Source organism: Sturnira hondurensis, unplaced genomic scaffold (genome assembly GCF_014824575.4).
Source record: "Sturnira hondurensis isolate 20B ecotype Veracruz unplaced genomic scaffold, ASM1482457v3 Scaffold0008640, whole genome shotgun sequence".
In the NCBI taxonomy this organism is placed as follows: Eukaryota; Metazoa; Chordata; class Mammalia; order Chiroptera; family Phyllostomidae; genus Sturnira; species Sturnira hondurensis.
Window position 1 is genome coordinate 2,518,538 of NW_028081271.1, and position 26,283 is coordinate 2,544,820.

Here is a 26,283-nt window from a genome sequence, read left to right on the forward strand (position 1 = left end):
GGAATTTAGGTCAGCTCGAATCAACCTTTTCAGTGTCTAAAGCTGACAAAAAATTTTCTGTAGATTATATATAAGTACTCTCAACACTTTTAAAAAATAGGTTTATCTTTTCAAGTGTGTGTACTAGCCCTGGCCAAGTAGCTTGATTGCTTAGAGCGCCATCTCCACATACCAAGGTCTTACATTTGGTCCCCACTCACAGAACATACAAGAGGCGACCTGTGAATGCATGACTGAGTAGAACACTAAATCAATGTCTGTCTCTCTGTCTCTCTCTCTCTCTCTCTCACACTCACACACACACTCACACACTCACACACTCACATTCTCACACACTTTCATTCACTCATTCTTTCTCTTTCTCCCCCTCTCCCCTTCCTCCCTCTCCCTTCCTCTCTCTCTCAAACAAAAAATCAGTCAATAAAGTGTGGTTCAATTTGAATATTTTATATAGTTGCCCAAATCATTATTTCATTGTACTCCATAGCGCTTTCTTTTTTGCCAAAAAAAAACCTAAGACTTTGTCTTTCATAAGACTGAATACTGTCCCCAGATACAAGATTTTTTTTAAATACCACCTTTTTTTTGCTTTGCTTAATCTTCCAAACACTTTGTGCATATGAAGTGTGATATAAGACCCCCAGTCTGACAGACATTGCCACCTGCCATGTTGGGGCATAGTCTTCAGTGTCATTTTGTGTAAAACAGTAAACAACAAAACCTATTTAAATGTTGCCCAGGAAAATTTAAATAATGCCAGCTTTAAAAAACATCTGAAATAAATCAACAAAAGTATCTGTAATATTAAATATAAAAAAGTAAAATACTGAGCTCTCTTCCACAAAGTCCATAAAATGAGGTTAGTACAAATAGCTAGATATTATATTAAAATATAAAGGGTGATATGTATTTTTAATAATGTAACTTAAATTTACTGAAAAACAAAATTTCTATTTTTAGTTACTTGTTTATCACATTAATTTATATTAATGTACAAGTGTAGCAAGCAGAACCTCATATATATTTATGTACGTATATATATAGTACTTCACTGTTATTTGGCATAAAAGTGGTTTTTTAATGAATAGCTATAATTAAATTATTAAGGGCAGGCTAAAATAATTGCTAATCATGTTTCAAATAAAATACATTTATAAGAGGAAAAGGTGGATGAAGAAATTAATGATAGGTAAAAGCAAGAAATTAACATTAAAATAATGGACCGTGATAAAGTTCCTAAAACAGACAACAAGGAGTAATTTTTAGAAAGAAGTAAAGGGGCAGAGTGTAGATAGATAAATCAATATGACATCACCATGGAAATATAGGCTTATAACCCAGATATATTTCATGGGCCTTGAACTGTTGGAGAGAAGTTTGTACTTTAAAGAATGCAGTTCCCACGACTGGTCCCTTCAAAGTCTGGGAGTTTAGCAGGCCGCAACTCCGTCTCAGTTTTAGTCAGCATTAGAACATTGCTGCCTGCATACATCTTTGGTGACCGGGTGCCAGGGGCCCTGGAAACCAGAGCCGGGGTCTCTTTAAAGGCCTCAGCCCCTTCCCTCCACCTCCTGCCAACTGGACCGGACCTCACTTCCAGGCCAGCAGGAGAGCAGGCACGGGGGCGTGGCTCTCCAAGCTTGTTGGAAAAGAGGGCGGAGCATCCTACAGTGACCACCATCCTGTCTGTATTTGAAAAGCTACTAAGAGTAAATTTGGAAAGTCCTCGCCACACACAAAACTTAGAACTGTATGAGGTGATTTAGGTGATGTGTGCATGAGCCTTAGTTGCTGCGATATTCATTTTGCAATATATCCTCCTATCAAGTCTCCACACTGTACACCTTAAACTTGCATGACTTTTAATGCCAACACCAGGAGAAAAACAGGGGTGACTGCGGCAGACCTGGTGATCACTGTCATCAGATGCCATCCTTCAGTACTGTCTGGACGCTGGTCAGTCCTCTGGACAGATCCAAGGACCTTCAGTTCTGTGTTTCTTCCGCCACAGAGTAGTCGTGAAACAAGGAACAACCAAGACCATTTCCTCGCTGAGTCCATGTTTCTCTTCCATTTCGCTCAGGGCTGCCCAGAGCAGGTTGGCCAGGTCTCTAGAAGCTGGGAGCGCAAGCATGCAGCTCAACGTTTGGCTGAAGACTGTGCTAGCGGCCTCCACCCAGAGGCCTGGAGGTTGTGCTTTGCATAGCGCTCCTCTTGCTACTGCTCCGCCCCCAAATGCCACCAGCCCCAGCAGCCCCACTTCTGACCTCTTCATCCTTAGCTCAGTAAGACCTCTGTGCTTCTCAGGGTCACTCACCTGCAATGCCACCTGGCTAGTGTCTTCCAGCAGGAAGCTTGGGCAATGGAGGGCGATCGTTTCCCTTCACTGGAAGCCCTGTGCTGCTTGCTCACCCAAATACGTGCGCGTTGGCTTCATGTAATTATGGTGTCCGGTTTTGAAGTCGATTTTGGCAAGAGCGCTTGTCTGATACCAGAAAAAGAAATCCGCCTTTAAATTCCTATTTGCTAACTACTTTTACATAACCACATTCAAAAAGGATAAAAAAATGGAGATTCTATCCTCTCCGTTAATTTTTCTATACATGGAAAGAAAACAAATTCTATTAATGTCTTTTATTAATAGCAAATGGCATGATTGCACCCCCTGAATGCTAAGGCAATGTAACATCATTCATTTCTAAAGACATAATTGTAATTTCATTACACAGTTTTTGAGGCCACTGCATTTCCCACTGTAGTCAAAGCTAACATAGTAATTCAATTAGTGAAATACCCATATCTATTTCCCCTCTTTCCTTTCGATCTCTCAAAGGACTCATTACAGAGGCATTATCACTGTCAGGGACCTAATTATTTGCCTTCATATTCCAAGCAATTTACTTTTCATCTTTAATCTTGGCTTCCTTGAACTTTTTCCTTTTTGCATTCCCTTCAATTTTAGGTAACTCATGTTAGGTCATGTCGTTACTCTGGATTTTCATTTTCTGGGATTCCTGTGCTTTCTTTTCATAGCCCCTTTACCACTGATATTGATTACTTTTCACCTCTAGCATATTTATATCTCAAAACTAAATCTTATTGAGCATCTTTCTAATTAGCTCAAGTATTTTCTTTATACCCTTCCTCATATTCCAGGGCATCTGGCTGAGAACCAGCCTTTAATATACTTGAAATCAATTATACTTAGCTTAATTAATATTTTATATTTTATTTTAAAATCTTCATTACTGATTCACTTAGAATTATAGTGTTTTCTAGTAAGTGTAACTCTTCTTGTGTTAGGAGATACTAATATACACTATGCTAGTTACTCCTGGGTTTTGAATGAGAACATTTAATCTACCAATCTTAGATATTAAGCTCATAAAATCCCAATATTTAATTTTCTGTTGAATGTTGACTTGAGGCCAAAAAATGCTAAGCATCGAAGGCCGTTCGCTGCGTGTCTTGAGTGTTCCGGGGCGCCCTCAGAGGGGCCCCAACTTTATTCCCACAGTAGCATTCTTCCCCTGCCTTAGTTGCTACTTCCCTCTTTGGGCTCCCTTTATTTTCTCTCCCTCCCTCTCACCCTTCTGTCTTCCCATCTTTATTTACATGCTTTCTCTTTTCCCTTCATTGCCTTTAAGCCTTATAACTAGTTCACAGAGATGTGGTCCACTTTCAAGTATGTGGAAATGGAAATAGAGGTATTTTGCCACATTTATACCCTGAATAACTAAGACAGTCAAACGTCAGGCCCATTTCTATCCCATGCCTGATTCCATGCTCTTAACCGCCGTGATGCATTTTCTGCAAAAAGAAGCTAACACGTTATGGCTTTTTAAGGGGAATAAAATCTGTCCAAGGTGATGATAGTTTTTCACTGATTGGTGGTACTGTACCTAATTTTCAAATCCACCCTACAGGTTCAATAGTATGATTAGGAATGTTGCAGCTATACAAGCAAAAAGTATTTAGGAACGAAGAAAATCTTACTTTGTAACAGAACCATTGTAAAATTGAAACACAGGTTCAACTTTTTTCCCCTCATTTTAATGTTTGAGTGAGGGCTGTGACCACCACCAATTACTTATTAAGTCAAAGGAATCCATGTCAAATATATGAGAAAACAAGAAAATTAGTTTCTCACAACCATCCGTTTTTCTGTCCACCTTTCTATTCACTTATTTATCTACTTAATATATATTGATCAATCAACTTGTACTTGCCAAATATTTTGTTATACCATGAGAACACCACAGTAAACCACATGAAAGCATTCTCTGCCTGCTCTAAATGAACTTGCATGTAACACAAGACTCTACAGAAAGGGAAATGTTTTCATCTATACAGAAGAGATAAGATTATCTCAATATCATTTTATTAAGGTCTTAGTGATTAATGTTCTCTGTACTTGATTTTTACCAGAAGGTGAAAATAGGTGGATTTGCCAAATAGGTGTTTTCTCAGAGTATCCTGTGTTTTGCACATTCTGGTTAGGAAGCCTGGTTATGGTGATACCTTTGATTCATCCATGTTACCAGAAGTAACAGCAAAAATGCTTTTTAAAAAAGCCTGTACACTCTTCATTTTTAAGTCTGGTTATCCTTCTGGGTATGACTAGTATTCATGAAGTCATAGGAACCCTCTTGTAGTTCTCTTCTCTGAGACATTGGAGTGGATTTAGTGTGAAGTAAGTGGACTTAGAGTCTCTCCAAGGAGCCCTGGGCTCTTAGAAGTTCTGAGGGGCCCTCGGTGAGCACCATCACCATGAATGTAGTCATTTCCTCAGAAATCGAAGGACAAAATCGAAGGACCAAGACATTTACTATGACATTGTGCTCCCACAACCTGCTTGTGAATTCTATTTAAGAAAAGGAATGTAACAATTTATTGAAAGTGATCCTAAATTAGAATTAGGTCCCTAAAAGTATTGAAAACAAAACCATGTGTCAAAATTAAGGCAGGACGTCTTCTGTCTTAGAGTGACACATTCTGACATTTCAAAGAAGTCTAGGTGATTTTTATCAAGAGAGCAAAAACATTACTCAATGAAGAAGCAGTATTTAAATTAGGACGATTGTTTAGTAATACTAAGAAAACGAAGCTGCACAATAAGGGAAAATTGGGAATTCTTGTCTCATGTGCCTCCCTTAGAATAGAAATCCACAAAAATATTAATATATAAATGAGGACAACTATGACCCTCAGTCGGTCGTCAGCAAACCCTAACAGGACTGGCGTTGCTGTTCTGGGCATTGGGGTACATGTCTCTGCTGCACCGCTGGGCTCTGCACTGTAGTGGGGAAGCGCCCTGCACCCCAGGTGGACAGGTGAGAGTGGCGCTTGTGGTGAGTGACACTTTCCTCACCTGCGCAGGATGGTGCCTTCATCTTCCTGGACTGTGAGGTTGACCCTTGAGCAAACAATGTGGCATTCGAGGCACTGGCCCCTCCCTGCACAGCCAAAACCCCCAAATGTAGTGTTTGACTCCCCAAAAGCTTAACTACCAGGAGCCTGTTGTTGAATTAGTAGTTAAGTTTCTGTGGAGTCAAGTTACGCATGGGCCAGTGTTGTTCGAAGGTCAACTGTAATTCACTGGCCCCTGCACTAGGTGGATGGTGGGTGTTTTAAATACAATCTAAATGGGGCAAAAAGTATTTGGAGATTTGGGCCTAGCAATGTCACAGTTCACATAATTGAGGTGACAAAAAAAAAGACTGCCAAAAGTTAGCAACTTTTTAAAAAGGTGGTACGTTAAATAAAATCCAGACTTTGTCTTAATGCTCCTTTAGAAGTACTTCTCGTTGCTCTTTGTCAGTAAGTCTGTAAACACTTTATGTATCTTACTGATGAAGTCTTTTGTTTTATTCAAAAACCACTTCTACTTTCTGTATTTTTATAATCGATAAATAATGCAATTACCATATGGTCTTATTTATTCAACAAAATTTTAATATTTATGTTGCAGGGTTTTTCTCCATCTGGGGAAAGCCTAGGTGATTTTTTAATAATAGTAATTGCAAATAAAAATTATTCTTAGAAACAAAATATCAAGTTAACACTAATGCTCACTTTTTAGACAAACTGTATCTATTTTTCCCAGCTTTTGGGTACTTGTATCCACAAACCACTGTGGGTTCATTAATTTTCCTCTCAGAATACATTTGCATTTGATATTTGATATTTTTCCTAATATCCAGTCTGGATGGAAAGCTCTCATTTTCAGAAACTGATGGACAAGTACTCACATTAGACTCATATTTTAACACACCTGCCTCTCCCTCACATCTAATGCCTTGGCCAGGTAAGGGGTAGGTCACGTGCTTTCCGTTCCCAAGTCCAATTTTGGACTTCAGGTCTTTGTTTTACAATGTTTCTAATTTTAGTGTAGCTTCTTCATGAAATCCTTAGTCCCACCTACTAATAATTCTTACAGAATGACATATGTGAAGCCTAAAACCTTTGCCTGATTTCAGGGGCATCTAGCCCTCCTGCTGAGACCCATCCCCCCCACCCATTTACATTGGAATGTTCTTTCTTCCCCGTCTGACCTTTGACATTCCCAGCATTTGTGTGGGTCTAGGTCAGGCACTATCTTCTCCAAGACTCCTGCCCCTGCTCCCTGTGAAGTATTTGTATTCTCCACTTTTCTCCAACAGGGGTGTCCAAATGTTAATCATCTCTGGGCCACACGTTAAATACATTGCGACACATAACCACAAACAATTCTCATAATGGTTTAATTACATTTACGAGTTTGTGCTGGGCCACATTCACAACCATCCGGGGCACATACGGCTTGCCAGCCACAGGCTGGACCCTGAACTGCACGGAGAAATGGAGACAGATCCCTGCCAGCTGACATCCCCGAGAGGAAGAGGCATCCTGCAGAGACCATGGCTCTGTTGGGGGGTCTCAGGCCGTGAACACCTCACAGAAGGGCCTGGTGCCCCCTAATGATGAAACTGAAAAGCCCCCAAGACCCAGTGAGTCCCTCGGTGAGTGCCACATCTGGCTCACAAACTCCTTGATGCCCGGATAAGTTCTGTCCCTGGAGGCGCACTGTGTGTTGCCTGGTCATTTGCTTCTGTTTGCCGACATCTTCATATTGCCAGTGACAGGTTTACAGACTGCAGGTGCTCAGGGTACCTTAGAAAGTTTACGTCTCATTGCGATGGCAATGCAGCAGGGACTTGTGTCTGGGCCAGCTCCTGGGAGTTCCACCATTTGGGCAGTGGGGGGCGGTGGGGGGCTGATGAGCACTGATGGTGAGCTCCCTGGGGGATGCAAAAAAGCAGGATGGAAGGACATGCTGATGAAGGAGCCCTCTGGATGCAGCCTAAGTGGCAGCCTCATAGGTCCTTCTGTGGAACAGCCCGAGGGGTGCCCTCTTTGGTCTACTGAAGAGCTCAAGGCAAAGGCCAAAAACCTGTTCCACCGCTGCCTCATTAGTGGCTGTTTCTGGAGAGAGTGAGCAAATTCCAGGACCCTGGTGAGATTTGTTGCCTCACGGTGATCACTCTATCAGCTTTGATGAGAGTGTGGGAACACGGGCCAGCAGCAGCCTTTTCAAATTAGATATGTATGTTCATGATGGCATTGTTCAAAGACAAAAGGTGAGCTAATGCAAAATAAATATCCACTGTGAAACCACCAAACTAATCTAAAGCAAACCTTCCTGGTAGAACTGGTGCACACGTGTGGAAGTCTTTGGGGCAGGCGTGGAAAGTCACTGCCCTTGACCTCTGGGGGGTCATCCCTGAGGACTGGGCCAGAGCTTCCAAGCGAGTTTCAACCTGGAAATAGCCAGAGAAGGAGGGGCAAGTGTGCATCTATGGCACGAGCAAGGGTCACTGCATTAGGGAAGCTCAGGGTTTTAAAACCACTGAGCCCATAATTTATTGACCCCAGATATGATTACCACCTGCTTTCTATCAGCAGACATTCCCAGCTGGTTGTACATTTTGATTATATGCAAAGCAAGCAGTCCTACAGTATCAATTTTCTATGTGATTAATCCCATCTGGCCATGACACTCCATTCACCTGGCTGTACATTTACTTGGGAGGGACTTGGGCGACTCTAATGTGTCGATGCTGATGAGCAGTGTATTGCCCAGGTGTCGGGTGGCTTTCACTGGTCCCGATCAAGTGTGAGGGGCAGAACAGGTACTCACGGTCCTACTGACACTCTCCTGGCACAGGACTTCAGGAGCGTTAATCCACATAGGCAATGGGAGCTTCACCTGGCATTTGCTTTAAGCTTTATTTCTAGTTATCTTTGACCTCTTGGCTTTCTCTTCACCAACCCAGTTTAGCATATGCCTGTTCTACAAATAGAACTTGTGGCTGTCTTCTACTAATGCAGGAACTCCTTGCGAGTCGAGGCCACATTTTAATGTGCTTTGTGTACTTTACAGAATCCATTTGAACTCAGTATCTTGCATCATTGATGCCTCTTTATTACATGTATGCCTGAATACATCAAATTTAAAATAAGAATGTTCCTTTAAAAATGCACTGTAAAATAGAGAAAACTTCCTTCATTGAAAAAGGTTCATTTACAGTGTTGGTTGAAGTAGACAATCTTGTTCATGAGCAAAGCCTAAAATGCACTGGGGCAGGATCAGTTCCGGCACCTTACCCTTTGCCTCTCCTTCTCTGTCCGCCTCCCCTCACGCCCTACACTTCTAAAGAGAATGCACTGAAGTCTTTTACATCCAAAATTGACTTTACAAGCCAGGGGATCCCTCCTAAAAATGGAAATGGCCACATGGCAGATTGGGGAGGGATGTAGAGGCATCTGAGACATGATTTATGATCCGCAATGAATGTCAAGTCTAGGGGAGGAGACCCACCTGAAAACCATCCATTATGAGGTGGAGAAAATAAAATGCTAAATAGAAAAACAAGCAAAGACTCTTCAGGGCTGTAGTGGAAACAGTGACTTCTTCCCCGTGGAGGGGGCTGGATCATTACAAAGAAGGTGATCTCAGCTGTGTTTGAATTGAGGTTGATACCCCCTGGGACTGATAGGGGGCTTCTACTTTGAGTTTAACACCCAAGTTGTTCTTGTGAACTAGGACATTGTCTACAAGATATTTTCAAAGTATGCGGCTGATTTGCATGGGAATCTATTTGAAACAAAGATAAAACTTAGACCAAACCTCCAAAAAAAGGTCATTTGGAAATTGTGGGCAGAGAGCGCTGAGTTGTTTTGTTTGGTTTTGCATGAAGGTTGTCAATGGCTAGGGGAGTAGGAAGGATGTCCTCAGAAGGAAAATTGCGTAAAAACTAAAAACAGAGTAATAAAGACAAAGGTAGGAAAGAGAGAGAATGAGGGTGGGGAAGGAGGGGAGGCAGAGAGAGAGAGAGGGAGGGAAACAGAGAGAGAGGGAGGGAAAAAAATTGAGTTAATTAGCTTGCTCCTCCCATCGGGGACTCACGTGATGAAAAATGTGAAGTCAGAGGTTCGACTTGGAGTTTGTTTAATTGAAGAGCTTTGTTTAATTGAAAGCAGAGCTGACAATTACAACCTATCTTCAGCTCTATTTCCAACTCTACTTCTGTTTCTCTATCTTTACAGACAAACTCCTGTTGAGGAAATTATATCATTTCACTGTTCCAACAAGTTTTTATGTCTGGTTATCTGGTTATCCAAAACACAAATATGTTTGTTTGGTTTTTTTTTAAACACTTTCATCAGGCAGCATGTTAGTTTGGCAAACTAAGTTGTCTAGTAATTTGAATATGGACAGAATCTGGGCTTATTAGCATGTGCACAGGTTCTTATTTTCTTAGAAGCAGAATGTTCCCCTTTTCCCTAAGGAAAGACCTGTTTCACGTGGGTGACTCCTTAAGGTACATGCTCAAGGGAGAGCAGATGGTCTGGGGCTGTGTTTACTTAACTATTTTATTTCTGCTGAATGGTGTGTACTAACTAGGGCAGATGCTGAGTAGTCCTAGGTGATAGAAATGCTTTTTAACTTCTGTGTAAAGGAAGAGAAAACGAAGCAATAATGTAACCAGCCAGGGAATGGAAGGGGATGAGGGAAAATAGAGATGCCCTGTGGGGAATTTGATTGAGTTTGCTGTGTGGATGTGTGAGTCCTCCCCGCCGTCACCCCCTGGAACCTTCGATACAGAATTGTCCATGGCTAGTTAGTGTGTGTGAAGGTGGATTTGTGCTGAGCATGGCTTCTAAGTGAGCACCACGGGGAGGTCTGCGCTGCCACAACTGGGTTAGAGAGAAACAATGAACTTTCTCCCTATTTGTGGCAGACCCAAAATGAGGCAAATAATTGACAGACTGACATGGTGTGGGAGTGAGTTACGTGGAAATGGTGCTCGAAAGAGGAAGAACTTCCCAAAGGAGCACACCATAAACGAGTCTTAGGTAGACACGGGCGCAGCCCAAGTCAGACAAGACATTTGAGATGGTAAGAAATTTGTGAAAAACAAGTGTTTCAATTTTCCCAGCATTAATAACTGCCGCATATTTAGTTACATTGCAATAAACGTATTAGAGTTCGGAGGCATGAGACAGGAAGACTGTGGTACGACAGTGCTCTGGGGTAGGGGTAGGGAAATGTTAAGAGACTGAAACAACAATATATGGTTAAGTAAACAAAAACAGTTGATATCAGCTCTCACTTACATTATTGCGGTAGCTACTTAATGCCATGGACACTTTCTGTCCACCATACTACATGCAGGTAGGCTGATTTGTGAGGGGACCCCCTGAAAGATAGAATTCAGTTATTAAAAAGTGTGCATTTATTTGTTACATGTTCAAACTTCAGTCCCCTTCAAAGTCCTCTCTATTTGGTGCGATACATCTATTGAGACATTCTTTCCGCTGCTCAAAACAGGTTTTGAACTCAGTGAATTGGAAGTCTGTTAGTGTTTTCTGCCAGTTTTGTTTCACCTCTTTCTCCTCGGGAAAACGTTTCCCTTGGGAACTTTTGTCATCTGGGGAAACAAACAAAGTTGCTTGCAGAGAGATTGGGTGAATAAGGAGGGTGGGGCATGAGGGTCATGTCACTTTTGGTCAAAAACTGTTAAACACTCAGCCAGGTGTGGGCAGGTGTGCTCGTAAATTACCCACCAGGAAGTGGGCAAATGCATTGAAAGAAGTGGGCAAATTCACGGAAGCTGAATGCAGCCTCTCACAACAACGCCAGCTGGTGCACCGATACAGATGGACTCCTAGAACACTCACCTAGCAGGGGAAGCCTGTACTACAAGGGGCCCACATTCCAGAAGATAATTCCATTTTATGGTGGTCTCCCCTCACATATAAAATCAACCCTAATGTTATTAAAGGATTAACCTTTCCTATGTCCTGCAGAATAGTCAACGCTCGCAAATCTTGTGTTACAATTTTCTTTCGATATTAAGGAGTGTTTTTCTCAGTGCAGAAATGGATAACAGACATTTCATGGAGTATTGTTATTGGAGATTTTCAGCACAAGCAATAGCTTGTAGAGACTGGATTGCAGGTGAACATTGTGCAGCCCTGAAACATCAGGGCCACGGGATAAAAAAGGAAATGGTTTAACTGCGTCCATTACAGTTGGGAGACTTCTCATTGATGAGGGGTCATCTCACAGAAAAGAAAAGAGCCTGAGATTTCTGAAGGCAGTTGACAAGGGGGCCATGGAGAAGGGGGGAGGTTGAGCCGTAATCTGTGTGATGGGGGAAAGTGGGTGTAGCACTGTGCAAAAGTGGGCCCATCCTTTGCCTAGCCATTTCTCTGAACATAAAAGTTTGGGAGGACTTTTGTCAACACCCCTGCTTTAAGGAGAGATGTGTACACATGTGTCCATGTACACATGCACAATTTAGGGATTGGGGGAAAATCTCACACCCACCCTGGGATTTCTGCAAATGCCAGTGCGTTCAGTCTCTGCGGTCACCTCAGAGTTTGAACTATAGATTCACACAGATTAATTCACCCTATTCTTTGTGTATATATTTCTATTTTGGGACAAATCCAACAATTTGAATCTTAGTTTTGAGTTGAATCTTTCCTTGAATTACATGCACACACCAGTGCACTCACATACTTTGAAGTGTGTAGAATATCTATTGATATCTTTATGACTCTGATACTTCTCTGTTTAATCGAATTCTATTTTAGGAGAGCTTGTTATCAGTACCACAATGTGATGATAAATTGTTCATTCATTGTTTGTGGCTTCTGAACATATTAATCTGAAATACCATTATTTCTCAGCGCTTGTACAGATTTAGGGTGGGAGGAATGTTCCATGTATATGATTTCCAGATATACACAAACTAGTCGAATTGTAAATAACTATGCTGATGCTGATGAAAAGGCTTTCTTGCAAAGAAATTAGATTCTAGAAAGAAAACAAGACATCATGAAAGTAATTATTATATTATTTACTTTCCTATTTGGACTATTCTTTTTCTCTTATTTATTCTCAGCTCCTTCTGGCTTGATGGATTTTCAAACAGGCCTTCCCGGCTCCCTCTCACCCGAGGTGATTAGCAGGGGACACTCAGCTGGCTCCATGCCCTGTAGGACCCCGTGCCCTCGGGCCTGGCCCTAAACTGGACATTTTTATTTTCAGAGGTGCTCAGTATCACAGAATGATCTTAGAATGGATTAGAACTGCAATTCTATTGTTGAATTTGAAAGTAGCAGTAATTGTAACTCTCCCTCCATGTTCCATGACATCTAAACTCAGGTTTTCTCACCTGCATATTAAATACGTAACTTAGTAGAAATATCAGCAGACTACTGTGGTGGCCACAGCAACTGCCCCACAATTTGACATTTTCACTGTGCTCGCTCCACCAACCCCGCCTATTTTTCAGTCTTTTTGTGTTAACTCACTGATTATTCAAGAAGGACAGCTATATTCAAAAACTGTCTCATATGTAGAGAGAATGTCTCTCAAAATCACATTTGTGACAAAAATATGCATGCATCTAAACATTTGCTTTGCTAATTATTTGAGTATAAACAGTAATGTGCCTATAGTTTTTCAGTTACATGTAACATGGGTTGTGCATATACACAGATATCTATATGCGTGTGCAGACATGTTCTATAGGAATGTTATTTATACGTGTACAATTTTATTTATTTTCAAACCAGAGCATGAGGGAACGTTGGGCTGCTCACTGTATCGCTCCATTCCCGTCACCAGTTAATTGCTGGGAGAGGGTGTTCTCTAAGAGAATCGAGGCTGATCTGGGTGGATAGTTCTCCCCGTGGAACTGCAGGAATCCTTCCGTCCTGTATGCGCCATATAACTACTTCACTTGAATGCAATATTTCAATGAAGACCAGTTTAATTAAATTAAATTTCTCCCATGTGGTGACTCAATCAAAATGCATCATGCTCTCATTACAATGTTATCTGAAGGAGTCCAGTGTTAGAGGAACTATAAAGAGGGTTTATTATAATGAGAGCAGCGCTAATAAACTCTGCTTTATCAAGTTACCCAACGCAATATCATAACTGAAAATTTCATATGAAGTTCACAGCATATGCATTTCAGTTTCCAATTAGTTTAGTCTGTTTATATTGCTTTATTTGAGGTAGTGTCCTTCAAATAATTATCTTTTGTTTGACTAATAGTTATGACAAGCTTCTACTTAAATGGGTATAATTAAATTTACATAAATAATTAAGCAATGTATTTCCAATTTGGTCACAGGTTTGCTTTAAACACAATTCATTTTTATTTATGAGTCCTGATTAGGCTGGCTGCATTGCCTCCTGAAAGAATTTCTGCTATACCTTAAGGAATCAAGTTGATTTCAGGAACATACTCAACAAACTCAGTGAAGTAGATTTTTAAAAAAGTGAGATTTAACCTGGCAATTTATAACTAATTGTATTTTGAGTATGCATTATTGCATATGATTTGAGGGGATTTAAAACTATACTACAATAAATTATATTATTTATGTCTTTTAGGAGTACATACACAGAAGCATCCACAGATGTGTCCTTAGGCAAATAATGATTAAAAATAGAGTAACAGTAATTCGCTATCATTTGATTAGACCAACATCAAGCTCTAAAATTATAATCGTGCTTCAGACTTTCACTTCGGATGCTTCCAAACACGAGACAGTGCAGTATAGTGGAGAGAAGCCTGGAATAAACTTACCTTTCCATTTACTGGCCTCCATACAAAGAGAGGTCGGATTATTCTCGCTTTCCATTTCTTCCTCTCCTTCTACATTTCACTGGCCGCTGAGCTCTGGTGTCCATACCACCTGAGAGTGCCTTGGGTCCGTTCACCTCTTCTTCTCTCTCCCCTCTGTGGCTGGCCTAGTTCTGGGAGATTGAACTCTCGCGATAATTCCTTGCTCGGCATGCCTCCCCAGCCAGCACAGTGAACAAAAGTGCTGGTTTTCTCCGCAGTGTTGCTGGGACTAAAGCCAACAACCATCTCTTCAGTTGTGGTGAGTTGGGCAAAAACAGTGCACCTTGTTTTCTGTTTTAATCTATACTTCTAATAGCTACTGGAATACATTTTTGGCAGATGGAAATGTGCTAGCCATAGGGGCTTTTGGCAGGCCCTCCCAAACACCTACGGGGCCCCGAGTCAGGGTTCAGTGAGGGGTCCTGCTCTAGAGCTGGGTACTGGAAACCTACAATGAACAGTTAAATAACATGTTGGTGTTTTATGTTTGCTTGTTACTTCTCTACTTAACACATGGTTCTTATGACAAACCAGAAGATAAGATCACATTTATGATTCCTAGACTCCCTGGAATTCCGTGTTATCACTTGGCGACGTAGGAGGATTCGAGAGCTTGGCTGTGGCCGCTTGGCAGCGGGATCCCAGGGACCTCGGCCCGGCCCGGGTGTGCGCCTTCTGTCCTCCTGCTCCCAGGCCGGTTTCTCTCTACCACCCCTCAGGCCTGGGAGGGGGCAGCACACCGGCAATCTGCTGTCAGGGGCGGGGCTGGACGGAGGAAGAGGGTCAAGCAGGCATTACAAGCTGCCTGGGTGGTCTGAGACCATGGCCTTGAAACAAGGATGTGGCAGGCTGTGGATGGTCATGTTTGGGTTGCCCTGTGCATCGTGCACCACGGGAAGGGTATGACTGGAGGACGGAAAGGACAGAATGCTCCGCAGGGAGCACTGGACCACAGCACTGGACCACAGCACTGGACCACAGCAGGGAGCGCAGTCTCCATGCCTGGACCTTTCCCATTGTTGAAGGGGCTCCAGGTTGGCCCTTCGTCTGATCTGTCAGTATTCATTCATTAATATTTGGGGACAATCCGGGGCTAGCAGAGTGGTGTTGTATCAGTGCTGCAGTTTGACTGACAGTTTCTTTCCTTCCAAACTGAGACCATTGCAGGGACGTCCCCTGGGCCAGGCGCCAGTTTCCCACACGGGGCGTTACTCTCATCCCCTTCCACTCAGTGCCCTTTTTACTGTTGAGTCTGTGATCAATTTCCAAATCCCTTCTGACCAGAATCAGATCTCCCTGTATAAGGAGACAAGTCCTTGTCTCCCTTGTGTGTGTACCCCTCAAACCAAGATGTGCAGAATCTGGGTTATGACCATTTGTGTGTGACCAGGATGAGACTGATGCCTTGAACGCAGAGGAAGACCATTGCACGATGGGTTCTCTGACTGTCACAGCTTCTTCACAGATAGTCAATGACATTTCATTGCCAGAGGACGTGCAAAATTAGGACAGAGGTCAGGCGTTGCATACAATTGTTGAAATACTGAAAGGACACAGACAAAATTGATTTTCAACTATAAAACTCGACTTCCATGGGATGAATAGTAATAAAAATGACTTTTGTTCATTAAATTCTATTTTATTTTATGACAGCCTCTAAAAAACTCCTTTTTAATACAGTTGCTTGTTTACAAGGTGACACATTTGAAGGTTTGGGGTTCCAAATTCATGTGCTTTGTGTGATAATTTCAACCTTTTTATGTGGAAGAGTGGGCATTTATATAACTTATTTATTTTAATTGTTGTTCAAATACAGTTTCCTGACTTTTACTCCCATCCCAGCCCACCCCCCCATGCTCCCCACCTCCCTCCCATTTCCACTCCCCTTAGTTGTTGTCCATGTGCCCTTTATACTTGTTCCTGTAAATGTTTCCCCTTTTCCCCTTAAATTCCCTCCCCTCTCCCCTCTGGTCCCTTTCAGCCTGTTCTCTATTTCAGTGTCTTTGGTTATATTTTGCCCGCTCGTTTGTTTTGTTGTTAAGGTTCCTGTTAAAGGTGAGATCATGTGGTATTTGTCTTTCACCGCCTGACTTATTTCACTCAGCATAATGCTTTCCAGTTCCATCCATGCTGTTGTATTTAAAATACTTTGTTGGATTTTTGAATAACTAGATTTAGATTAATTCCTTATTTTTGTAGTTTGAGATACAGTTGCAGATATTTTTTCCAATGCAACTACTGTAGCCCTTAATTAGAAAATAACTTCGATACATAGACATTTGCAACAGTTTGAAAGAAGCATCATTTTTAGAGTATTTGAGTTTCCAAATGTACTTACATACGTTTTCACCCTGGTAGAAATATCTACTTTATCACTTGTATTTTCTATCAATGTATTGGAACACCTCATTTATGGTATAAAACAAGGTTGAGGAGTTCTGGAGTGTGCCTTCTAAATGTTCCTGTTGCTGTCATGCGTGTGACCAGCATGCTCAGTGTAAGGCCTGCTGTCATGCGTGTGACCAGCATGCTCAGTGTAAGGCCAGAGACTGCATGGAGCACCACATTTCCCCCTCTGCACGGATCCCGGGCCCCTGCCTTCCAGCATCCTTCATTCTCAGGCTTAACAGCCGTTTGTGTTTTCCAAAATGTTATTTGCTGCTCAATTTCTAAAAGCTGGAAATCAAAATCAAAATGAGAGCTCCTTTTATGCACTACAGTGTTTATGCTTTCTGTGTTCTTGGCATGCAGTAAAATAAATGCTTTCTATGAGGCCAATCTTTCCAACAAAAACTTAAAAGCAGCCCTGGCTGGTGTAGCTCAGTGGATTGAGCACAGGCCTGTGAAGCAAGGGTCGCTGGTTCGATTCCCAGTCAGGGCCTATGCCTGGGTTGCAGGCCAAGTCCCCATTAGGGGATGCCCGGGAGACAACCACACATTGATGTTTCTCTCCCACTTTCTCCTTCCCTTCCCCTCTCTCTAAAAATGAATAAATATTAAAAAAAGCTTAAAAGCAGGTGGAATTTGCTCATGAGCAGATAGGATAATAGGGATATCAGTAGTAGTTAAATTCGAAGATTCTGAGAGCATAGCAACTTCTGTTTTTTGTAAGTTGCTGTAATTGGCTGGATCTCATTTGAACCTCTTGCTGGTGTGTCCTGTGCAGAGTTGAGTGTTGTCCTTATTTTCAGAGCCTGAAGCTGAGGTTCAAGAAGGTTATTTGGTTTAGTCAAACTTCAAAAGTAGACAGTCTAGAATTCCATTTGATACCCTCTTACCCACAGTCCATCCGGGTCTCTTCCACTGTTTCTCGTGACTGACAATTATCAGAGACATTTTCTTCCTCTCCCTGTTTGCTAATTTCCAGCACATTCCAGAGTCAGTAAAAGATAATGAGAATAAAATGGGAAGGTATCGCATACCATTGAGCTTTCTGTATAATGAGTGCAAATTTCTTCTCCAGGATTTCTCCAGAAGTATATAAGATATTTTTCGATATTATAATTTAATTTTACTTCTGTCTGAAAATAGCTTCTTATATTACAGTATGACAACCATCAATTATATAATGCAACCATATATGTGTCCATACAATATTTGAAAAATAATAAAGGTTCAATAAAGCATATCTCAAAAGGATAATTACTACAACAGAAACGATGTCAATAAGCATAAGATTAAAGTTCTAATAACCTTCTTATGGCTGATTCAAAATAGATGATCTTTTAATCTTTGATGCACACTGTTTTGTGTTTGACTTTTTTATGCGTTTTTAAAATTCCAGTCAAATAAGCTTAGGATAAATGTAAATGAAAAATTAGACTGCACATAAATTACACACAATTTATTTATGGTTATATAAGCCAAACTATTCAAAAGCTTTTCCTCTTTGGGGATTAATTTATTCTTCCAGAAAAAGATGCTCTTTCATACACTGTTAATATTTCATCAAACTACTTTTATAGGTTTTATCTTAAAATGGCTTCAGTTAATAGTGTTATTATGACATTAGGAAATCATTTGGTAAAATCAAGAATTTTGTATGTGTTAGAATTTTGCGGTAAATTGACATTAAATTATTTATGTACTTGTAATTTTCATAGTATTTTATCCACATTAAATAATTTATATTAATAAGTTAATATTCTTTGAGGAGTGAAATAAGTTTCCACATCTAATTGCTGATTCTACTACAGTCTTCTTGAAAATATTTAATTTTCCTCTCTAGCTCAAAATGCCATTCGTTTCTGTCTAATTAACTTTGCCTAATTAACCTTGTGTCTTTCTTAAGTCTTTTATCACTAAGTGTGTACACTGTGACCTGAGAGAACTTGTTAAATTTTTGACACCTAAGTTCAAAATGTAAAGGTGGAGATGTATAAAAGTGATCAATAGCCTTCTATATACTCTTAATTCTTATTCTATCAAAGAAGTGAAATTATGCACACCTCTCCAATTTTCTTTATTTGCTCAGCAAGGCTAGCAGTAACAGGACTTTCTCATTTACTGGTTGGAAAATACACTTTAAAAAACGGAAGAAATTAGTCTACAAAGTCAGCCCTGAGAGAAGCGCGGTCCGTGCCCTTGAATACATTTTGTGAATACTTAGCCTTGAAACAGAGTCGCTCATGCACGGAGGTTGTCTTCTGAGCTGGGCTTGCCCAGAGTCTCCATTATGCCCCCCTTCCTCCACATGTTCAAACGTCTGTAGTGGGAACCAAAATACGAAATGCTCCTCGAAGGGTATTTTTTCCAAAACCTTAACTTTTTAAAGTCTCCCATGCCTCAGCATGTACGAAGTCCAAGAGCTAACTCTTCCACGTATCAGCTGGCAGTGACATGTATGTTTCAAAGAAAGCTTGTAGAGCAAGAGCAACTTGTGTGTAAGTTGGACTATTTCTGTTGCAGGTGAAAAATGAGTTCTTATGGAGTTGCAAGGAAAGAATTTCTAAGTGCACATGTGTGGGAGAATTTTAAATGTAGTGGCAAGATTTACTGGGGTGAAGGGAAATAATAGGCCCTCAGGTATGCATAAGGTGAGCAGGTTCTGAGAGCAACTGCCCTGAGATTCCTGATAACCCTCCAAGTATTTTTCTTGGTTTTCGGGAATAAGCGAGATCTCTTTCAAATTGTCTGATCTACTTCCTTGCTTTTCCCCAGGCTTGTGCTGGGCCCTCCCTCTAACCAATCCCTTTCCTGAGCCTTCCAGGGTTCTGTGACCTCATTAGACCCCATCCTTTTCCCAAGCTAGGCTCTACCGGCTTTATATCATTGTTGGCTCCTGCAAGCGTCTCAAGGTAGGAGCACCCTCCCCTGTGCCGATTTGGCTTCCACTTCGGATGTGCCCCGCAGAGGAATTTCCCCTTTACTGTTTGACCTCTCCCTCTGTAATCCTGGGTAATGGCCACTTGTTCCCCAGGGAGACCAATGACTTCAGGCATTAAGTCTCCTCAGAGGATGTGGTGGTCCTCTGGGGACCTTTGGAAGTTTTATCTTCCTAGTAAATGAGGCTTAGTATCTGAGTCAGCTCCCTGGTTTATCCTGGTCTGATTCCCTTTTCTACCCTCTATTAATAATTACCCGACAACCCACACTAACATGTCTATGAACCTGTGAGAAGAAAAGCTCACATTTCTTTGTTTTCAACATTATTGTCTCTTTCAAACAGTGTTTGAAAGTTCAATGTCCATAATTAGTCACTGTATGAGCTTCCAAATCGCTATTCTTGTTCTGAATCACAGTAGCTCAAAGTAATACATTAGATTTTTGTTTGGTGTTTTTATAAGATTGTGTTTATTTATTTGTTTATTTTTCAGGAAGGGGAAGGGAAGGAGAAAGGAAGGGAGAGGAGCATTGATTAGTTGCCTTTGGCTGCTGCCCCCAACTGGGGATCTGGCCAGCAACCCAGGTGTGTTCCCTGACTGGGAATTGAACTGGCAACCTTTTGGTTCACAGAACAACACCTGATCCACTGAGCCACACCCATCAGGGCTTATGCTCTATTTTTAATGAGAGATTCACTTTAAATAGATAGACCATGGTAATATTGAATAAATACCTAACAAAAGAGCCTACAAATGTCTTTCTGTATCATTCAAATGCGTATTGTACACTACCTCTAACATGAGCTTGCCTGTCTTCTACACCCATAGCTTCCCTGGATAGCGAAGAAATCCACAAGACTTAGCCTGATGTTCCTTCATCCACCCCTCCGTCTGTCCTCTTTTCATTCTCGGTATTTCAGTGCCTTCATACTGCACATCTCCATCTGTCTCCACGAGTCAGTCTGCGCCCTGAAGGACAGGGTGCTCAGCTGGTTACTCCAATGAACTTTTCAAAGCCCCAACCCCCGCGCAGCTTCCATTGTCCCCTGCTGGTCCTCCCAGTATCCCCCCTGCTTTGGAGCAGTGAGCTTCCCAGGCCCCCCACTCCCTGAGTATCAGTAGTCAGCTGATTGAACTATTGTTTGGAGCACTGTGGATTTCCTGCTGATTTTAACTAATTCCCTACTGATTTTTTTTGTCTCCCTTTCACGTCATTTTCTACTCAATTTTGTCTTCATGTTGCTGGCATTATTTTGCAACGCTGAGCGCTACCAGGGTAGTTTCCTCAAACACACTTCAACTAGGATTTAGTTACTTTCTCTATTAGAATGGACAGAGAGTGAAGTACGGTTTCCATTGTGACTACTAGGGGGAAATATGCCTACATTTGACGAGGTGTTTATATAAATAAGCACAATGTCTAGTTGCTGTGATGCTGGAATGGCAGTTCCCAAGTATTCCCCCAGTGGCTTGTTAAGCATCCACCTCCTTTCACGGCTTCGCTGTGATGTGCTGAAGGTGGCTGCCTTCAAGAGAATTGGTGTTACCCGCTATTTACATTTTAGGGGAAAAAATCCTCCTGCTCCTTTGTCTGATCTTGCGATTGTCTGTGGCATTAAGTCTTGATTATTACAAGGTCCTACTTTTAAGAGTGCTCTTCACAGTCTAAATGTCAGGTAAACTCTTGTCATTACTGATTTTAGTACTTCTCATGTCTGGTGTCACGTAATAATTAGAAGGACCCTCCAGGACTCAACTCCCTAGAGGCCAATATTAAGTTTCCTATCAACTCTTGGTTTCGAATCGATGCTTCCTGGTGTACGAAAGTTCCAGAACCTGAAAACTGTCTAAGAAAAAAGTGAAAAGAATGTTTTGTCTTCTAAAAGAATAATGTTTTACCTTAATTTTAAAATGGTATAATTTAAACTCAGAAATTGCAAATGGACTCACTATATACAGGTTTTGGCCAGGTGCACTAATGACTGCAAGATGAAGTAAATATGAGCCATGCAAAACAATGAAATGCCACTGTAGGAGTTGAAGCAGTATAGAATTTAAATCTAATTGAAATAATGTGAGCTTTGGAAGGAGGCATTTATGTTTAAATCTAGACTTTAACATGTTTTAGCAATATGATCTCAAGCATGATTATAACTAGTTATGTTTTGGAGCAGATCACTGATTTTCCAAGTTTTTTGCTCATTTGCTTATTGATTTTCATAACAGAACTTCTTAAAGACTTCTTAAATATTTGCTTATAATGAGAATAGCCAGCGTTTCTCTAGTTGGAGGGAAGTGGAGTACCTAGAATTCTGAATGGTTTTTCTTCAACTTCTCCCAAACTGTGGCTTTGAGAAACATCTGTTTCTACAAGCTTCCATAGAATGCAGAGTGAAAGTGTCTGAACTAGATAATATCTCACCGCATGAATTTTTAAATGTGGCTAATGTTGCTACCACCCAGACCCTTTGTCACATTTTTCCAGATTTACTTTCCATGCTTAAGACTAAGGATCCGTCCTTTGAGCACCAACCTCTCATGGGTCCCTCCCCGAAGTAGCTGAAGTGGAGGAGGACCGACCCACCCTCAGGGCGGCCCCACACTCCTAACTCCTCCCTAGCACTGGGTCTCCCAGAGCTGTGGTTGTCTCAAGGCCAATGTGCTTAGCTCCACCTGAATCGGTCAGCAGAATAGCCATGCCATCTCTCAGCACCCTGAGCTGCCTAGTCATGGAGCTCTGCCTGGCTCCTAGTCTAATATTTCACTCTTCCTCAAATATCAAAGCCTTTGAACTACTGGTATGCCCTCTGGAATTGTTACTTAAACCCACTCCCCACCCTTCTTTCTCGAATTTGAATAAACATAAAATCCTAAACCTACAATTTCAACTTCTGCCAATTTTCAGGCAGCTGAAGATATATTTATTTGTGTGCGTATGTGTCTGTGATTTGATTTGATTTTTTAAAATTATAGCCTCTAGGCTCAAATGACCCTTACTCTTTGTTTGGCAACACTTCTATAGTTTGTTAGTTTATAGTTTATAGTTTCTTAGTTTTTTCCACTTGCCAACACTCCTTAATAATTATTTCATGGCTCCTTCTTTGTCCATAAATCTCCAACATCCTCTTCCCCATCTTTAGTATCAGCTGATGACCTTGGTTGCCATGAAAGAGAGGAGGAACTGCATGGTCCTTTCCCATACCCTAACTCCTTCCTCTTTCTCCCACCTTCTAGATATACAGATCAACACTCTGCTTCCCTTTGCCCTCAGATCTCTTTCCTCCTATTCAGTGATACCTCCCTTCCACAGTACCTGTTAGTTCTTCTCTCTATACTGGGTCATCCCTACCAGTTTGCAAACACGTGATCTAATCTCCTATTTCAAATTAAAAAACAAAAACCAAAAAACTCTTATTTCATCCCATGCCCCTTTGCAGATATTCCTTCATTTCCCCGCTGCCAAATTATACAAGATCTCAAAGAGTTAATGCTGTGCAACACTCCTTTGAAATAAGTCCACCAAAGTCACTAGTGTTAAAGTCAGAATGTCCTCAGTTTTATTCTATTTCAGGGCTAATGTTCTGTCCTTGTCTCATTTGACACCTCTGTCACCCTTTCTTTGCTGAAACAATGTGTCTGTGCCCTGGTACAACATTGCCCTCCTTTGCCCTCTTTCCTTACAGACCATTTAGCCTCAGTTTCTCTGCCAATCTCCTCTCTGCTAACTTTTCAGTGCTGACATGTCTTCCCCGGGCCTCTTGTCCATTACTGCCTTGGAAACTGCTCTGTGGTCTCACTCAGCCCACGACTCCAGGTTTGTATCTTCCACCCACACACCCCAGGAACACTAGACTCACACATCCAGTTGCACGCGGGTATGTAATAGTCACCTAAAATGCCCCATAGATACCAAACTCCACCCTTCACCCAGCCACAAGCCTGAGCAGTGATGATCCAACTCTCTCATAAGAAACGGCAAGTTCGTGATCACGCCAAATCCTTTGTAGTTGTCTTCGTTCTTCTTTCACTACTATCTCACATCCAGTCCCTCCACAATTTGTGTTTGTTTCCACTTCAAATTTATGCAGAATCTTCCTTGGTTGGTGTGGCTCTGTGGATTGAGTGCCATGCTGAGAACCAAAGGGTCACAGGTTCAATTCCTGGTCAGGGCACATGTTTGGGTTGCGGGCCACGTCCCCAGTGGCAGGTATTCAAGAAGCAACCGCATCAGTGTTTCCTTCTCTCTTTCTCCCTCCCTCCTCCTCTCTCTAAAAATAAAAGATTTTTAAAATAATGTATGCAGAATCCTGCTAGTTCTCTGCACATCTGACCGTTCTTATGCCCAAACCACCAACAACATTTATCTGGGTTATTTCAATACTATCCTTCAACTGGTCTCTGTGTTTCCCCTGTGCTACGGCAGTGAATATTTAGTCCGCCAGTCAGTGATTCTGTTAACATCTGAGCTAAGATTTGACATTCTCTGATGAAGTCTTTTGGTGGCTTCCCATTTCACTCATGAAAAAGCCAAGAATGTTATAATTAGCTATTATTAGGGTGACCATAGAATTTACTGTTTGAACTCAGGGACTCTTCAGGTGGTAGGTGACACTCTCAATAATCACTCCCAGGCAACAAATGTAAGTAGACAGTCCCAGACAAAGCAGAAGTGCCCCCCTCTTACCCTCCAACCCAGTCACACTCTGGGGTGAACTTGACCCAGCTCCTTCCCCTGCCATCTCACACAGCTCATGCAGACTGTGCCCCTCGTACCTCCCTCCGAGAAGCTGCATTTCCTGGAAGCACTCCCCTGTGTTGAGGCGATTGGCCCTTACAGGTCGCTATTCTTGCAGTACTATTCTTTGACAAGTCTGCACATGACTCCTGAATTTCCCTACGGGCCTACTTTGATGTCACCTGTGAGAGAGGCTGTCCCAAACACCTTGCCCAAATAGCATTCATCACCCTAATCCGGCATATTCTCAGTCCTTTATATTCTCCTTTATATATTTTTTCTATGCCACGTATCACCATCTGATATATTTTGACAGATTGGTTTATTATGGCCTGCGCTGTTCCCTAGCATGAAAGTCAGAGACGTTCAGGGCTTTTTCTGTTTTGCCCCCTACTATGTGAATAGCCTAGAATAATCCCTAAACCAGAGAATGTGCTCTTTTAGAATAGGTAAATTAAAGAATGGAAAAGGTTTTCCTCGTGCTGTATTGGTTCTGATCCTCTGGCTTGTCTGCCATTGATCGGACTGTAAAATGAGCTCATTCTGCACAAATTCACACAACTCTCATTCCTGCAAAAAAAAAAAAACAATATAATTTTAGAATGTAGATTTTCTTGGTTCCTTCACTTGATTGATATGTGCATAGACACAGGCAGGAAATACTGATAGAGGCTCACACATACATAGTCAGAAATGTTCTTTATATTATAGCTAGGTTTCGGATAACTAGGATCTTATTACACATTAATTTCCATTTTCTATTGTACATTTCACACAGAAACACAGCATGTCCCTCCTCTGGTCTCTATGACTTATCAAAAAATTTTAGGTTCAAAATGGACATCTAATTGACTAAACAAACGCATACTACATGCTTAATTCCCAGTCAGGAACATCAGTTAAGTTCAGAAAGATTATGTCATGCATGAGGAATTATAGCGAGAAAAAAATAGCTTCTATAAATTAAGGAAAAGAAAAGGTTTTATTTCAAATGGTCTCATGGCCTCAAAGTGATGTTTCAGTCTCAGCTCCAGTTGGAAAATCCCGTTTGTGGTTGCCCTTGTCTCTTCATCATCCCTAGCTACATGTTAAATTGAACTTTGCTTTATCTTTCTTTTCTTAAAGTGTTTTATTGGGTCCCTGTTCTACCTTACATAATTGATTTTCCATTTATGACATATTGTCCAATTTTGTTCAATTTAAGTCCAATTTTGATGAGCTCTTTACAAACCCATCTGTTGCCATTAATCCATTAATAGTTAGCATTACAAAAAGCATATTCTTTCTAAATATATACCTTAATCCCCAATTTTCTTAGCATTAACAATTAGATTATTAGGAAGCTTGAGTGCTTTAAATTAGGTTTAGCACACTGAAATTAATTTTCAAAACCCTCAAATTTCCAGTTGGCTCAGCCTTGTTTATCTGCTAATAATAATAACTCTTCCATCCCTATAAGCTATTAAATTGCTGTTAGATTTAATGTTTACTTTATCTGATGTAGAATAGTTTGACATTACACACTGCAGTATAATATATTAAGTTAAACTTAACTGATTAAAGACAATAATCAACCACAATTTCTTGGTGCAAAGACAGATTTAATGATAATACAGCAACATGTCAAACTCATACCAATTGTTATGAATATAGTATATTTAATTGATAAAAAAATCTAAGTTTTATTATTTCATTGATTAAATGAAAAATGTAATGTTGCCAAATTAAATTATAATATTGAGAAGTAAGATGATGGTCACTTTTAATTAACTTTTTATAACTTTTAAAATTTTTTGGCTGTTTCCCAATGAGAATGCATTGATCTTATAATTAAACTTTTTTCTCCCTCTCCTCCTCTGCCAAAACAAAATCAAATAAAAAGATGAGGAAACAGACAAAGTGTCACCCACCACACTGTGATCATTAGTTGTACTTCCTAAACACGTGTCTCATACCAGCAAATGCTCCTCACAAAACTCTTGGTCTTTAATCGTAATTATGTGGTCTCTAATTAGTCCTCCCCAGTTGC